Raw genomic sequence first — 17015 nt, 5'->3', positions numbered from 1 at the left:
CTTCTCTCACTACTTACATACATTCAAAACGAACAATTTCTCAGGCAGTGAGAAAAGTCGGCCATTGCAGTGAGAAATATTTTTCTCACGGGTTCACAGCCGGTTTACATACATAGGATCGCCATTTCCATGGTAACATGCACAATACAAACACAATTATTCTTGTCAAATAAAATGTGTTCAAACTTGTCAAAACTTATCAAAAATTACCTTTTAAGACTATTCAACTGTGAATTATAACTTTAAATAAATAAAGTATATAAATATTAAGAAGATTAAATACCTATGTGTATATATGTATTTTATTTCAATTTAGGCATATAATATACCTAAAAGCACCTAAATTATTGACAAAAACGCATCCATAGAAAAAGTACAGTGTACAACACGAGAGAAAATGTATGTACCGTACATAAAAAAACTGCTCAGCTGAAAAATTTCATCAAATTCACCTGGGTCGGGTTTTTTATCTAAAGCTAAAGAAATGGAAAACGTACCAAAAAGCCGGCGTTTTTCATAAAATATTTTACTGGTATGAATCTTTATAAAAATAATTTGTGCAAATACAAATTTTTTTATTAAAAGTGCTTAAATTCTATAACATCTAATTTTTTGAGTTACTGATTAATTTTTTCTTTACTTCTCACAGTCTGATGAAATGAATTTCTGTTGAGATTATTATTAGTAAAATAAGAAAATCTACGGTTTCGTTTTGATTAAAATCTGTCTTCCTCCATCCCCCGATAGCACTATTTCTAGGTCTACCTGTTGTCAAGGAAGACAGATTTTTACCATTCCGACCGTAGATTGTCGATATAAATTAAAATAATTTATATCGCAGTATGGATAGAACGCCCTCTAACGGGGAATAAGCGAAATGAATTTCGACTCAATTCAAGCTTTCTGCTTAACCCAGGTATATCATACCAAAAGGCACCGCCAGGAAAACATTCCACTTTGCGGTTCAGAGAGCCCATATGAAACGAGTCTTTGTACTCTATGCAGAGTATGGCATTAACAAAATAAGAAAATCTACGGTTTCGTTTTGATTAAAATCTGTCTTCCTCCATCCCCCGATAGCACTATTTCTAGGTCTACCTGTTGTCAAGGAGGCTCTAAGGAAGACAGATTTTTACCATTCCGACCGTAGATTGTCGATATAAATTAAAATAATTTATATCGCAGTATGGATAGAACGCCCTCTAACGGGGAATAAGCGAAATGAATTTCGACTCAATTCAAGCTTCCTGCTTAACCCAGGTATAACATACCAAAAGGCACCGCCAGGAAAACATTCCACTTTGCGGTTCAGAGAGCCCATATGAAACGAGTCTTTGTACTCTATGCAGTGTATGGCATTGACAACATAAGAAAATCTACGGTTTCGTTTTGATTAAAATCTGTCTTCCTCCATCCCCCGATAGCACGATTTCTAGGTCTACCTGTTGTCAAGGAGGCTCTAAGGAAGACAGATTTTTACCATTCCGACCGTAGATTGTCGATATAAATTAAAATAATTTATATCGCAGTATGGATAGAACGCCCTCTAAGGGGGAATAAGCGAAATGAATTTCGACTCAATTCAAGCTTTCTGCTTAACCCAGGTATAACATACCAAAAGGCACCGCCAGGAAAACATTCCACTTTGCGGTTCAGAGCAAAGAGCCTCCTTGACAACAGGCAGACCTAGAAATAGTGCTATCGGGGAATGGAGGAAGACAGATTTTAATCAAAACGAAACCGTAGATTTTCTTATTTTGTTAATGCCATACTCTGCATAGAGTACAAAGACTCGTTTCATATGGGCTCTCTGAACCGCAAAGTGGAATGTTTTCCTGGCGGTGCCTTTTGGTATGTTATACCTGGGTTAAGCAGAAAGCTTGAATTGAGTCGAAATTCATTTCGCTTATTCCCCGTTAGAGGGCGTTCTATCCATACTGCGATATAAATTATTTTAATTTATATCGACAATCTACGGTCGGAATGGTAAAAATCTGTCTTCCTTAGAGCCTCCTTGACAACAAGTAGACCTAGAAATAGTGCTATCGGGGGATGGAGGGAGACAGATTTTAATCAAAACGAAACCGTAGATTTTCTTATTTTATATATCGGAGAATTCTAAAAATCCCATGGACTGATCGGGTCACAAATGAGGAGGTCCTTAGAAGAATGGGGAAGAACCGAGAGGTACTGACCACCATCAAATCTCGAAAGTTGGAATAGTTTGGACATATTATGCGAAATGAATCCAGATATGGCCTCCTACAAGCCATCCTGTAAGGAAAAATATTTGGAAAGCGAGGTCCAGGAAGAAGAAGAACATCCTGGTTAAAGAACCTCAGAACCTGGTTCAACACAACATCTGTGCAGCTTTTCCGCGTTGCTGCAGATAAGGTGAAGATTGCCATGATAATCGCCAACATTCGTCACGTATAGGCACATCAAAAAGAAGATCATAGTCCCCCTCTAATTAACCTTAAACCAGCAACCAAAAAACATACAGTCCACACAACTCTCAAATTATATTAATAACTTCATATATGCACGTGCTCTAATTGTACACTTACTTTTGTCTGTTTTTAAGATGTGATCTAATAGGTTTTGAAAAATTAAGAAAATTAACTTCTCTATTTAGGTAGTTTGGCATTGGTCGATTTTGCATGTTTTTTTAGCAAAAAAATAAGATCATATATACGATTTTGCCCAACCCAAAACAGGTACCGCCTGGTATACTTGTAGTTTGGGTGAAGAATCCGTCCCATTTTATAGTTTTATTAATGTTCAATTTAAGCCGTACACGCTCCAGTAAAATCACACTAAAATAGAAAACAAAGCAAATAAAATCGGCTGTTCTTTTAACTTCCCATCCGTGCCAGTCCCTTCGTTAAACACATTCGTGTAGATAGAACACTCTTTATTAGCGGCGACTATTTCGTTTCTTCGTCTTAACTAATCAGCCTCGGTGTACATCATGCTCTTCCATCGACACCGAAAAGAATGTAAATTCAATTTTTCTTATGCAAAAAATAATCTTACTACTGTATTAATCCCTTGTATTAAATAGTGTGATGTTATGCCTTCTGGTCCCAATTAATTAAAACTCAGGTTTTCCGATAACATTATATTTAATTCGAAGCCGATGATTCACTACATAAGTTGTTTACAATAGTAACTTGACCTATCCTATACGTGAATACCTTCCAACTACATCAATAATCATAATAATCTTTCTCGACCGAGTTAATGTTTATATACACATTTAAATAATAACAAAACATGACAATTCAATGTTACTTGCGGTTATTGAATCCAAGAACAGATACTACATGGATTAATGACTTTGAATGAGTTTTAAACATCTTTTGTACAGGGTGATATTATAATACCATACCTCCCCGTTTTGTTAAAATTACATATTTTTAAAATGTGATGCTCCTCTTTCCCTTTTACAAAAATGTTTACGGTTACCTAATACTATTTTCAAAAATTAAATTTCCTAACTATCCCAACTAACTGTAACATGGTACGTTTCAGAGTTTTTTTTTAATCCTAAAAATTGTTTATTATTATCACTAATTCACTTTCTGTTCCGTCTTGCTTTTTAGTCTTTTCTCCATTCACAAAACAGTGTCCACATAAAAACAGTGACTAAACATATCGGGATTTTTAATATAGTCTTTTAGTGCCTATATGCATCTCCTACAAGCAGGGGAATAATCTAATCTACCTAACTAAAAATCTCGTATCTAACTAAAAGTCCTAAGCTAAGCTAATATTACTCGAATAAGTAAAAAAAATGTATCCTTTACTCTATTAATAATTCCTATTTCAGTCTTCTTTTGATTTATTTATATATGTCTTACTAACTTTAAAATAATGTACCTATAATAAAAATGTAATCTCTCTAAAAACTTCTAATATTTCTCTAAAAAACTTCTAATAACTCTCTTGTAGCTAAAATAAAGATTTAATCTCTCTAGAAACTTCACTTTTTGTGTCCCTTTGCTTACTATCTACTAACACTTATTGTAAGATATTGTCTATCCTTAATTCAAACACTTCCATTTTACGCGAAAATTTAACCTGAATTCATTATCTACCTTTAAAAATAAGTTATTTATAATTTACATGACTTTAGAGAAAAACAATTTACAACTTTAATTCTTAGACATAATTCAATGATTAGCTACTTATTTGATATTATTCTTAATTCTGCTTTATTTTGACATTTCTGACAAATTTTATATTCCTTCTTCCATTTTTCCCACATATTTTAATAAAATTATTTTTTTCTCTCTCTCTTCTTCTTGTCTGGTACTATAACTATATTTCTTCATTTTTCTCCACATAATAACACTTCTACAGTGTACATAATTCATCTTCATATACATCTTTCATATAACAATCATATATCATTTATCTCATATATCATTTCATATAACATCATAATCATCACTTCATATACTAGCTCCGAGACCTTCGTTTTACCTTAATAAAAGAGGTTTCACTCGGATGTCTTAGTTCTCCGCCAATATTAATCCGAATTTTCGCCCTGATCTGTACGCACCATCTAGGTGGTATAGTTAACTCAAAACACGAAATAGGTATTTTATGCGGTTCAAATTCTTCTAAAAATATCACAACCTCAATCCCTTGCTTTGAGGCCGTTGTTTATTCACGAATAATCATGAATAAAATAGGTACCCTTCAAAACACAGAGTGGGTCTCTAATAAGCGTTCAAGCTTCTATAAATCACTTAGTACCTTCCTAATTTGACAAGAGCCGTGGGTTTCTTATTGTCTCAAGTTGCCTCATAATATTTAGCTTATAATATTGTTAGTTCTTCTTCTTATCTATATAGTTCTTCTCCAAATTCCTTATCTCGACTCATCAGGTCGGTTCGTTAAAAATATATCTCTTGCTTATAGCAATGTTCGTCTTAAAGCTCTTATATCAACGTATCTCATCACTAATCATTATTAATTAAAAAAATATCATTTATCACACAAAAATTATTAATTCAGTTTCATATCATAAAAAATTTAACACAAAATCGATGCAAATGTACTAAATTTACTCAACAAATATCAATAAAAAAACAACTGGCTAATAAAAATTAAATAATAGTATACATATTCGACAAAAATTCAATAAAGATTCAAAAATAGCATATGCAAAAGTTAGATAAACATATTCAAAATAAGTTTAAATCTCAAAATTCGATAGAATTTTTTGGAAAAAATTCGATATTCCATAAAATATTTAAAAATAACCGTACTAAAAATCGAAATCAGATAGAGATTTTTCAAAAAAATTCAATAACAATTCAAAATTCAATAAAAATTCAATAATAGCATATATAATAAACTTCGATAAAAATATTCAATTCAAAAATCACTTCATATTTCAAAATTCATAGATATTCTTAAAAAAAAATCGATACTTCATAAATTATTCAAAAATCAGCAAATATAAATATTCAATTTTCAATAATAATATAAAACGAGGGAAGCATTTTTAATAAAGATAGACATTCTTACTTACATTTTATTTCCACTTTGTCTTTACACTGTCGCTCACTGGGTTGACCGTCTCACAATACGGGCAGTATTGGATCCTCGGTTCCTGGTCCATTTTCGCCGTCTCCATTTCCAAGCTGGTGCCGCCATCTCTGCTCCTTTCAGAAGACCTCCTCTAGTCTGCAGGATCAGCCATGTATTAAATAGTGTGATGTTATGCCTTCTGGTCCCAATTAATTAAAACTCAGGTTTTCCGATAACATTATATTTAATTCGAAGCCGATGATTCACTACATAAGTTGTTTACAATATTAACTTGACCTATCCTATACGTGAATACCTTCCAACTACATCAATAATCATAATAATCTTTCTCGACCGAGTTAATGTTTATATACACATTTAAATAATAACAAAACATGACAATTCAATGTTACTTGCGGTTATTGAATCCAAGAACAGATACTACATGGATTAATGACTTTGAATGAGTTTTAAACATCTTTTGTACAGGGTGATATTATAATACCATACCCTTAATAACAATCCTTAGTTTAAAATAATTCTTAAGCCGACTCTGACTAACAGTTGGTACCTGTTTCATCCGTACCCAAATACAGACATTATGCCTAGACATTGAAACGTGGATTCTATCTCTTAACCGTTGAACAGCAACGGCAACAGATGCATATATAGCTCTGTTTTGTTAGCTGTCGAATGCAATACATCTCTCTCATTACGCCAATCTTTCTCTCGGTTGAACTATTATCGCGAACCTTTGTCTCAGTTCAACTATTATTGCAAACGTTTCTCTGGATTCAATTATCGCTAAACAAACGCTTTTTAGCCTTTTGCAATAGTGAAAGATGCTAATCTGATATAGATAAACCGCTAATCAGTTAAAAACAATTAGGTAAACCTCGTACTTGAAGCAACCGAGTATGAAACCGGCATATGTTGATCTATGCGCGAGTGGTGAAATAGTGACTTGGGCAGATTTTTCATTAACTTATGATATTGTCTGTATATGTTGGATACTGATTTTGGATGTTCTTTTTTAACAAAAAAATAGATTGGATTTACCCAACCCAAAATAGATATCGCCTGATCTACGTTTATTTTGTGTGAAGAATTCATCCCAGTTTATAGTCTCATTAATGTTCAATTTAAGCCGTACACGCTCCAGTAAAATCACACTAAAATAGAAAACAAAGCAAATAAAATCCGCTGTTCTTTTAATTTGCCATCCGTGCCAGTCCCTTCGTTAAACACATTCGTGTAGATAGAACACTCTTTGTTAGCGGCGACTAATTCGTTTCTTCGTCCTAATTAATCAGCCTCGTGTACATCATGCTCTTCCACCGACACCGAAAAGAATGTAAATTCACGCAACCATTGTCGACCCAACGTTTAACCTTTGCCCTAATTTATGAAAGGACAACGAATAGAATCGCGCGACACGGAAAGATGAGGTATGAGGATACATGCTCGAGCACGAATCTCCCCACTAAATTCGAAGCGACAACTTTTGTCCGATGTGCTTTTGTTAAAAATAAGAAAATTACGTTATTCTTTTTCCTCGTGCGACATTTTTTGATGTTCACAATTGTACAAAAACATGAATTAAACATTATTCTTAATTACCAACATATATAAGACTAGCAATTGCTCTCTATTCTTTGCAATCTATATTTTTAGACAAGGCATGTAATGATTTTCCAGAGACATTCATGAGGTATATTAAAGTTAGGGTGAATTTCCCTTGGTAAGGAGTTGGTCGTCAGGAATATACTTAAATTATCATCTGTACTTTACTGCTGTTGAAATACAGTTATTAATATGGATCGTACTCAGCTGATGACGATGGTTATATCATTTTGCTCTAAATGGTAGCAAACCCCATTCTTCACTAACTCCCCAATATATTCGCTTTCCCATATTTATCAACACATCGTTATATAAATATGGTTGCCTATGTTTTTCATTACTGTGTTAAGTTTATCGTTATATAATAAACAAGCTCGCTAAGGTTTGCCGAATTGCATGCATGCGTTGTTTATTTCACCAAATATGTTCTACTTACGAAATTAAACGTATGCTTGATGTATATTGGTTTATAAATAAATATCTAATAGATTAATTAGATACTAACGATTTGACGCCTTTGAAATGTGGACCTATAGAAGAATTATTAGGGTTTCCTGGGTAGATAGTTACAAACAATGAAGTACTGAAAAGAATAAGGAAAGAGAAGGAAGTTGAACTTATAATTAAAGAAAGAAAACTGCAGTATCTCGGACATGTGATGCGGGACGAGAAGTATGGCATTCTGCACCTCATAATGCAAGGAAAGATATATGACAGCAGAAGCATTGGAAGAAGATGAATCTCATGGCTGAAACACCTGAGAGAATGGTTTGGAGACAGCTAAAACAACTAATTAGAGCTACTGCCTCAAAAATTAAAATACCTATGCAGATGGCACCCGAAGAAACAGATTAATTTAGGATTTTATTGCGCTGGTAGTCTGACTCAGAATGAACTATCCATTCTGGTTTCAGGTACCTGACGCAGATGAGTGTTGATTTTTATTAATTTAAAGTGTAATTCATGATGATATCGAGGAATTAAAAACAAAGGTCCAGATTAATCCTCTTATATTATGGGATAATAGAGTAAGGTATCATTCCAATAGAAATATTGCTGACAATTATTAGTCAACGCTCTACAGTGTCGGCCCCTAAAACCAGCCTTCAATGACTAGACTGAAATAGGCTGGGGTCTGATCGGCCTACGGGGGAGCAGTATGGTAAGGGATAAAGGCTTGCGGCTCGGTGCTCATAATATATACTTCTGTCACCGGCGTGCCATAGTCCAAGGACCAATAAGCACACGCCGATAAGCATCGGCCCTACTCTGGTCCCATTTCAAATTTTCCATTACCCTACGACATGGAAATCCCCGAAATATCGCTGTAAACGCCGATATAAAACTGGTGATTCCCAAGTCAGGCATATCAGTCTTTCACTGGCTCTTCCAGAGTCACTTGCACTCCGGGATCCCTCCTGTTGGGGCTCTGCTGCTTTCTCCAGATCCTGATTATGGCTGGCGTTCTTATTTCTTCAACTTCTACCCTGCGAAATGGTTAGCTTTTATTAAAGCTAGTCTACCAACTTTAATCAGGCCATATCCAAAATGGTCTGACTTTAATCAGACCATAGCCAAAACAAAGGCGATGAAATCACCTGAAATGGTAATCGAAGAGGATCCTTCCCCCTTTGCAGAGCGTACGAGGCAGAAGCAGTAGATTCGACCACTTTTTGCTGACGAGCCGATATAGCGCCCAATTTAGTGAATCGAATCCAACCATAGTCAGCCATACCGAAGGCAACACCAATGAATCCAACTGGTGTTGGATTTAAGGAGACAGTGGGGAGGCCACGTTAGTGCACGGAGTGCAGAACCTAACATTCCGCCATCGAGGAATCTTGCTGACCTTGATGCCTTCAGTGTGCCAGACGTCTTCGACGAGCCAGACTTCTTCGAAGTTGGAAGTCCCCAGAAGCTATGGAAGTCCCGGAGTAGACCAGCCAATGTATGTCCTACATATATGTGGTCCATGACATCACGAAGGCGCAGGCTCAGGTACACTCGACTACGGAACACTGCGGACATAGCAGATGGGAACCGATGACCTAGGAGAATACGAACTCCCGAAGGAATTAGCAGACCGACATGATGGCAGTTGCAGGAGAAGGAGATGCAGTCAACACAACAAGTTGTATGTATAAGTAGTGATATGCTGTGCTTTTCGAACAATTTACCTTTTGCATAATTTTACCTTATTTCTGACTTTTTATTTTTTTCGTATCTTAATAGATTTATTCCAGCCACAGAGTCTTCCAGAGGACGGGGGATGTCACCGGTGTGCCTTAGTCCGAGAACCAATAAGCTCACGCCCATGCACGCTATCCTCGAATAAATCTAAACAATGATTATTCAAAAATTAAACTAATTATTACTTAAAACTTCAAAACTTAGAAGTTTAAATCATGAATGCTATTACATCTGGAAAAATGGATACAGCGCTACAGACGAATGTTTTTTTAATTGAATCCTAAACATTAAAATACTATTGAAAAAATGTATCATTAATCGCTAATGATTCAGATAATTATTGCCACAACATTGCGAGAGATTTTATTTTGGAAATAAAAATACCCTGCCGATTCAAAATTATTCTACAGACAGAGGAATGGAATATTAAGCATCAAGTTGTCGATTTCGTCGGACAACAACTCGTCGTCGTGTCGCAAATTGTATGTTGTGGGTAAACGTTTGGGGGTTATTCATTCGGGCTGCGTTGTTTCCTCCGAAATGACAGGTATTTACGTTGCTTGTGTACAATGTTCTTCCCGTTGCGTTCCTGTTGGTTGTTCGTGAAAGTTCAATATTATCGTTGTGACAGGTCGAGGGATGAAGTTAGCGGCTCGGCGGTATTGTAAAAGTGATATCGGTTATACCAACAGACGAGGCGCTAATCTCGCCACTTTCGGTGTTTCGTTGCCACCACAATTCGAGCTAAATGTTTTTTTTTCCGTTTCGAGTGAAAATTTTAAATGGAAATTACACACGGTTTATTAAAAATTGTATTTTGTGTTGGTTAAAGAAGGTTAATTATGTATTTTTTTATTTATAATTTTGCAACCGCCTATACCTATGGCTATTAGCGAGAAAGAAAATATTAACATGCATAGAATACCCCAACAATCAAATTTTGTATAAATATTAAAAACAGCTTATGTTCCATTTCAGTTCAGAGATGATCCACCATTCCTCTAGAGGTTCAGTGTTCATGTATCCCTATTGAAGAGGTCTGAACAGACCTAAACGGACTTACAGGGATGGTGGATCATCTCTGAGCTGAAATAAAACAAGCTATTTTTAATTTTTCATTTACTCATATTTTGACTACAGGGAACCAGCTTTAGTTGGAATTTTTTCTAGATGAATAAACGGAATGTGGCTGCGTATTGTAGACTCCCTTTCGTCTTCTTCATTCGTCGTCTCCTTGCCGTATAAAATGTAAAAGACATAGATTAAAGATTTTTCCAGAAAGTGGTTCCAAGAGAATTTTCAGATTTATTGTTTAGATCTGGTACTTCTCAATTTTTTTTGTATAAATAGTTTACGCTTTTAAATATTGAATAATCACTTTAGCAGCGCAATTTTATCCTTTAGTTCACGAATTAAATTTCTTTAAGCTAAAAATCTGAAATTTGCAACATAGCGCGAATGATTTTTTGCGGATTTGGGATATTAATTTTAAAAGATATCCTCATTTGAGAAAATCGTGAGCCAATGAAGTAAAAATATTAGATATCTGTTTTTAAACAGTAACAAAAAACAAAAACTAAAGTATGGTATATTACGAAAGTTTTTTTTACTTGTTCAGAGATGAACATTGCATTTGGTAGGGGAGCAAAGTATGCTAAATGTGCAGTCACTCGAGCGCTTTGGAGACCTATTGGGTAGTGAAGAGTAGGTCCTAAAACCAAAAAAAGTTAACTAACATTTTCCATTTTAGTGGGCGCTTGCCATTTTTTAATTTAATTTTCCATTTCCAACAATCGTTTTTTCCGATTATAACGCCATCTATGCATAATTCGAAAAAATGTTTCGAATAAAAGTTACTTAGTTTTTCGTAAGGAATCCAAATCTGCAATAAAAAATGGGGGCTCCTATTTAAGATTTTAAAGTAACCCCCCACCCCACCTCCGTGGGGGTCTTGTTTGGTGTCATTCGATAGATTTTTTTAAAATATTAAATAAGTGTATTTTACAGTTTTTCGATCTGATTTCATTTCGCGAAATATCGCGGGATTCGTATTTAAAATATTTAATTTACCCCACACCCCTCTCTGTGGGAAGTCGTGTTTGGTATCATTCGATAGATTTTTAAAAAATATTGAGCACATATTTTTTAGTTTTTCGATCTGTTATTCATTCCGCGAAATATTCACTTTTTTCTTGTGAAACTTTGGGACTCGCCCACTTCCTTACGCCTGGCTCAAATCGTCAGATTTTTGAAATATACACTCTTTTGCATGTACTTAACTTACCTTATCTTAATCTGACAATTTCGAGTTTTTTTAAGGATAGATTTTTTTTTTCGGGCCCCCTTAACGAACTCCCCTGTGTTAAGAGCCAATATATGGTAGAGGTACATCTGCAGAGTACCAGGTTTCTCCCATATGCTAATCTGACGCGCTCGAGTAACTGCAAAAATCCCCGCTTGGGCTCCCCTACCAATTTGTCGTATATTAATATAGAAATGTCGCATGAAATATAAAAACCTATATTTCAAAAAATTTTATATTTTGTTCAAAAGCTGTTTTATGGGAGCACAAATACTCATTGGATGGAGTAAGATGTCCATAAACGGGGACAATGTGTTACAAGGGTAAAAACACATGGAGCTACATACAAAAAATTATAAAATAGGTTGTCCTCAATTGAGGGCATGGTGAATGAAAGGGTTAAGAATAGTTCTTTCAAATTTTCCGGGATTCCGAATTGACCTCTTTTCGCACTGTATAAAGGGAACTCCACTAAAAGGAGTTTTATTGTTAGTGGGTCTCTCAATCATATTGTTAGTGGGTCTCTCAATCATAACACTTCGGGTCTTCGGTTGGGGATCTCGTGTTATTAGATGTCCATGCGTGAGGCGACTATACTCCTTCTCAGAGGCATCTTTCAGTACGCACAGTTTTTCGATTTCTTTCCAACGCATTAAATTCAAAGTGACAGAAGAAAAGGTATGGCCGTGATTAAAGTCATTTATAACATTTATTCTTTAAAGCCATATATATAATCGAACAAAAAATGATTAATGTATTATCTATACGACTTTAATCTGTATAATTTATAAGACTATACAAATCAAGGAGCATACCATTTTATAAATGAAATAAACACAATTGATTTGTTTTTATACCAAATTACGATTACCATTCTGACAACTGTCAGATTTAACTAAAATGTTATGCTATGATTCTCTACATTCTTAAACTCATATATTACGTCATTAATGACACACTGAAAGATTGAGAAAAACTTTAAATTATAGTCGTAGATAGTAAGTCTATAAATATGTAATAGGTAAATAATGGGTAAATACCTAAATCATTTCTTTTCAGATTATAACGCCACCTATCAGCAACTGGAATAAATGTTATAAATATGTATGTATCACGGACGTACCTTTTCTTTTCTGTCACTTGAGTAACACTGAAAAAAGCCTCTGAGAAGCACCATATAACCTAGTCGCCGTCACGTAATGGTCACCTAAGACAAACGCTTTTTGTAACTATTAGACCATGGTTGAAATGATGGTTTTATCTCAAGCTTAAGCATAACTTACAGTCCTCATATTCCATCTACAAAGACTCTATAATACGACTGAAACATGTGGTAAATTTCGTTAGTTCACATCGGTTAAATAGTTTTTACACAGTAATTTTGGGTCTACCAAGACCTGCAAAAAATAGTACAATTAGTTTGCAATAGTAAGTCTGCATTGCAAATACAGTACACAGAATTTGCGATATTTGTAATATAGTGAGTTTTTGGAGTTAAAGTATATTTATTTAAACCGAGTTTGTCTTCACTTAATCTATAAGCTCACAGAAAAACGTAACAATATTAAACATTATCTAAGATGTGTAAAGTTTCATTAAAACTAATTTTCTCGCTACTCTTTTTTGCATATTATGTGATTGGTAAATTTATCGTGAGTTTTATAAAATACATCCTCGAATCCCATAAATAACAAAATATCACAGCGATCGTACAAACAAACACAATGCCATCATAACTATAGGTACACGCATCTATGGAGCTATTGTTGGACAAAACCTTTTGTTTTTGGTCACAGCATTGAAAAATTTGTGGCCAAACAATTGACGCTTGCGGTGAACATCTCTCACGTATTTATATACAGGGACCGTACCTGATACACGGATTGAATTTGACAATACCCGGAAAATTTTCGACTAAATCAAATAAACTGGAATGTTATTTGTGAGCTACATGTATTTAAAATTGGGTACGTAGTTTTATTTTACCTATACTGCTTACGAGTACAAAGATGTACAAAATAGGGTGGCCCTTAAAATATGTGAGAAAATTTTAATTTTGAAATTTCAACCTCTCACCCCCCAAAAGTCGTGCTCTTTTAGGTAAAATTTCATCTTCAGAAGTCGCACCTGCACCAACGTTAGTATTATCAGTGTTGTCCAAGTCGATTTCACTTCACCTTCACCAATCTTAATATGTACTCTTTATTCCTGTGCTTAATTGTAACTATTAAGCTATTATTTATTAATATATTTTACAATAATGGCTGAAATTCGTAGCACACGACTAATTTCAATTACGTGGGGTCTCAGGGGCCCGGAAACCTTTAAATATTTTCAGATTTCAATAAAAATTTATAATTTTAAGTTTCTCCATAAATGGAACAATTTTAGGGGGTGAGTGGTGAATATTTTTAAATTTCATTTTTAAGGGCCACCCTAGTAGACAAGTATACAAGAGAAGAACTTAGTACCTACAAGAGAAAAGTTCATAATAGACTATATTATACTAAAATAAAATGGAAACAAAGAAAATATCTCATGTAAAAGTCAGCCCGAAATAAACAGCTACCATTATCTATTGGTATCAATAATAAAAAAGAATGTGTGTGTACTTTGTACGCACGTAAGAAGTTATATTATTTTTCTCATGATCATCTTTCAGTGCGTCACAGTTTTTCGATTTCTTTCTAACGCATTAAATTGTATGTGACAGAAAAAAACGCACGTCGGTGATTACATTTCGTCGGTGACATTTATAACATTTATTCTAGTTATTCTAGTTGTCGATAGATGGCGCCATAATAAAAGAAATATTTTTTTTAATTAGATAATAATATTACAAACATAATCTGTATAATTTATAAGACCATACAAATCAAAGAAAATACCATTTTATAAATGCAGGAAACACATTTGATTTGTTTTTATTCCAAATTGAAAATAAAATGTGACAACTGTCAGATTTAACTAAAATGTTATGTTAGAATAAATGTCATAAATGTGTATTATCACGGACTTATCCTTTTTCCTATCATTTGTTACGCACTGAAAAATGATCATGAAAAGGACAATACTTCTATTATATGATTTCAACGAAATAAATATACTTTAAACAGTTTATTTTTATTTTATTTAAATATTAAACTGATTTTAATGCTTACCACTTTCCAAAAATAAAAAAAAAGAATAGGAATGCCCCGGATTTGAACACAAGACCTCTCGATCTCTAGCCGAATGCTATACCAATAACGCTACGAGCTCTGTGTGTATATTTATAGTCTCGAACATAAAAGTATAATAAATATAAATAATGTTTTAATAACACTTATCTTACCCCTGAGGAAAACACATCCAAAGACAAAAGAATTATAATAAATATATTTACTAAAAACACTAATATATTCTTTTCACACCTTTATTTACACATAACTTGAAAGATTTATTAGCAACTAACGCCATACTGTCTGTGTGCGCATGCGCGCAGAATAATAAAAATTCACTCCCAATCGCGCCTAAAGAAGTATAACTTCAAAAAGGAAATAAAAATAAATAAAGGAAAAGGCAATACAAGTGGGATAATAGTAGAAAAGGATAAAATCGTACCGATTGAAAAACAAATATTAGCAGAGAAATATGCTGAAGCAGTTTTTCAAGAAACAGAAATAAGAGACTGGGGTACACAAAATGTGGAGGATGTATGGCAAACACTTATGCTTGGTTGCACCAACACATCTTAAGATTAAGACGTGCCCTAAGCTCATCTTACAAAACATACGCTTGTACCATGGAGTCTTAGATCAATTTTCATCTTGCCAGAATGAATTGTCATGTTGATTGCATAGATAAGAATCGAAAATTATGGTGCAACGTAAGTGAGATTCACAACGGCCCTATCTATAAGCTGAGCTTGGCTAAGCTGGAGCTTAAGATTTGTTGGTGCAACCAGGCATTAAAGAAATAATATTTAATTTTCCAGAAAAAATATGAAGTATAAATAAAAGTAGTAAAAAGGAAAAAAATGACTGTATGGTGGACGGAGTAAATTAGGCGTCACATACAATTAAAAAAGGATACATAGAGAAAATATTAAGGAAATAGAATGGATAAAAACTATAAACAATATAAAGAGCTGAGGAAAACACTAAACAAGTTACTATTCGAAACAAAACAACGTGCTAAAAAGATTTTTCAGACAAATTAGAAGAAGATAACAGGAGTAACTAAAAAATATTCTACAAGCTGTAAGAGGTAACAAAAAAAGATGTAACGACGATAAAGACTGGATATGGGGAACTATTGACAGTAGAAGAAACAATCATACAGAAATGGAAGAGGCGGAAATAAAAAAGAAAATTTACAGGCGGAAATAAAAAAGACTACAGATTCGCAAAGAGAAAAAAGCGATAATGAAGAATAAGACATTCCAGAAAACATAACATCATTTGAGGAACTAACAATACAAGAAAAATAAAAAAGGAGAATTTCTGGACATGATAAAATTACGACAAAAATGATTACAAGTACGGTTTAAAACACAACAAGGGAAGACAGTTTTGGACGTTTTCCAAAAAGGAAAACAAAAATTCTGGTATTACTCAATATAGCATGAAATGAAAAACAGTTATCTACAAACGGTGAAAGGGGTTTCGTGAGAAATGGCGATAAAAAATTGCAATACCTGTAGAGGAACTAGCCTGTTTAGTACAGTTGTATGTTTAGTAAGAACATGGCCTAACTTTTTTATTATCCCACAAAAGCCAATGAATCAATAAACAGAATGTTAACCCTTAAGTACTAACATCTTAAAGCAATGACGTAAACACTAACTAACCGCCTGACAGACGGTTTAATATTTTAGTGATTATTTCATTCATAGGAGATTTTGACCAATAGAAAGCTACAGAAATCTGAAATAAATCGATAATTTTTGATAATCTCCCGTCGTTAAGTATATTACGTCAGATGCCCTTCGTTGCTACGAAAAAATACATTCAGTGACATTAATGACAATTAATATTTTAAAAATTATAAAAGTGATGACTTTCAATCGTCAAATATTTATAAAAACTGTGTGTTTAATGGTACTTACATAAATAAATTACAATAAAATTTTGGTTTTGAACAGTTTTATTCATGAAATAATCGCAACAAATTGCACTCGACCTCTGAAATTAATATAGAATTTTTGCTCTCATGACACTTTGACATAATTTCACTCGCCTTCGGCTCGTGAAATTAAAACTGTCAAAGTGTCACTCGGGAAAAATTCAATAATTTCAGAGCTCTTGTGCAATTACTACTGATAATTTTTTTTTGTTAAATATTTTAATGCAAAAAATATCTCAGTGACTTACTG

Source organism: Diabrotica virgifera, chromosome 2, assembly GCF_917563875.1.
Source record: "Diabrotica virgifera virgifera chromosome 2, PGI_DIABVI_V3a".
In the NCBI taxonomy this organism is placed as follows: Eukaryota; Metazoa; Arthropoda; class Insecta; order Coleoptera; family Chrysomelidae; genus Diabrotica; species Diabrotica virgifera.
Note: the sequence above shows the minus strand (reverse complement) of the source record.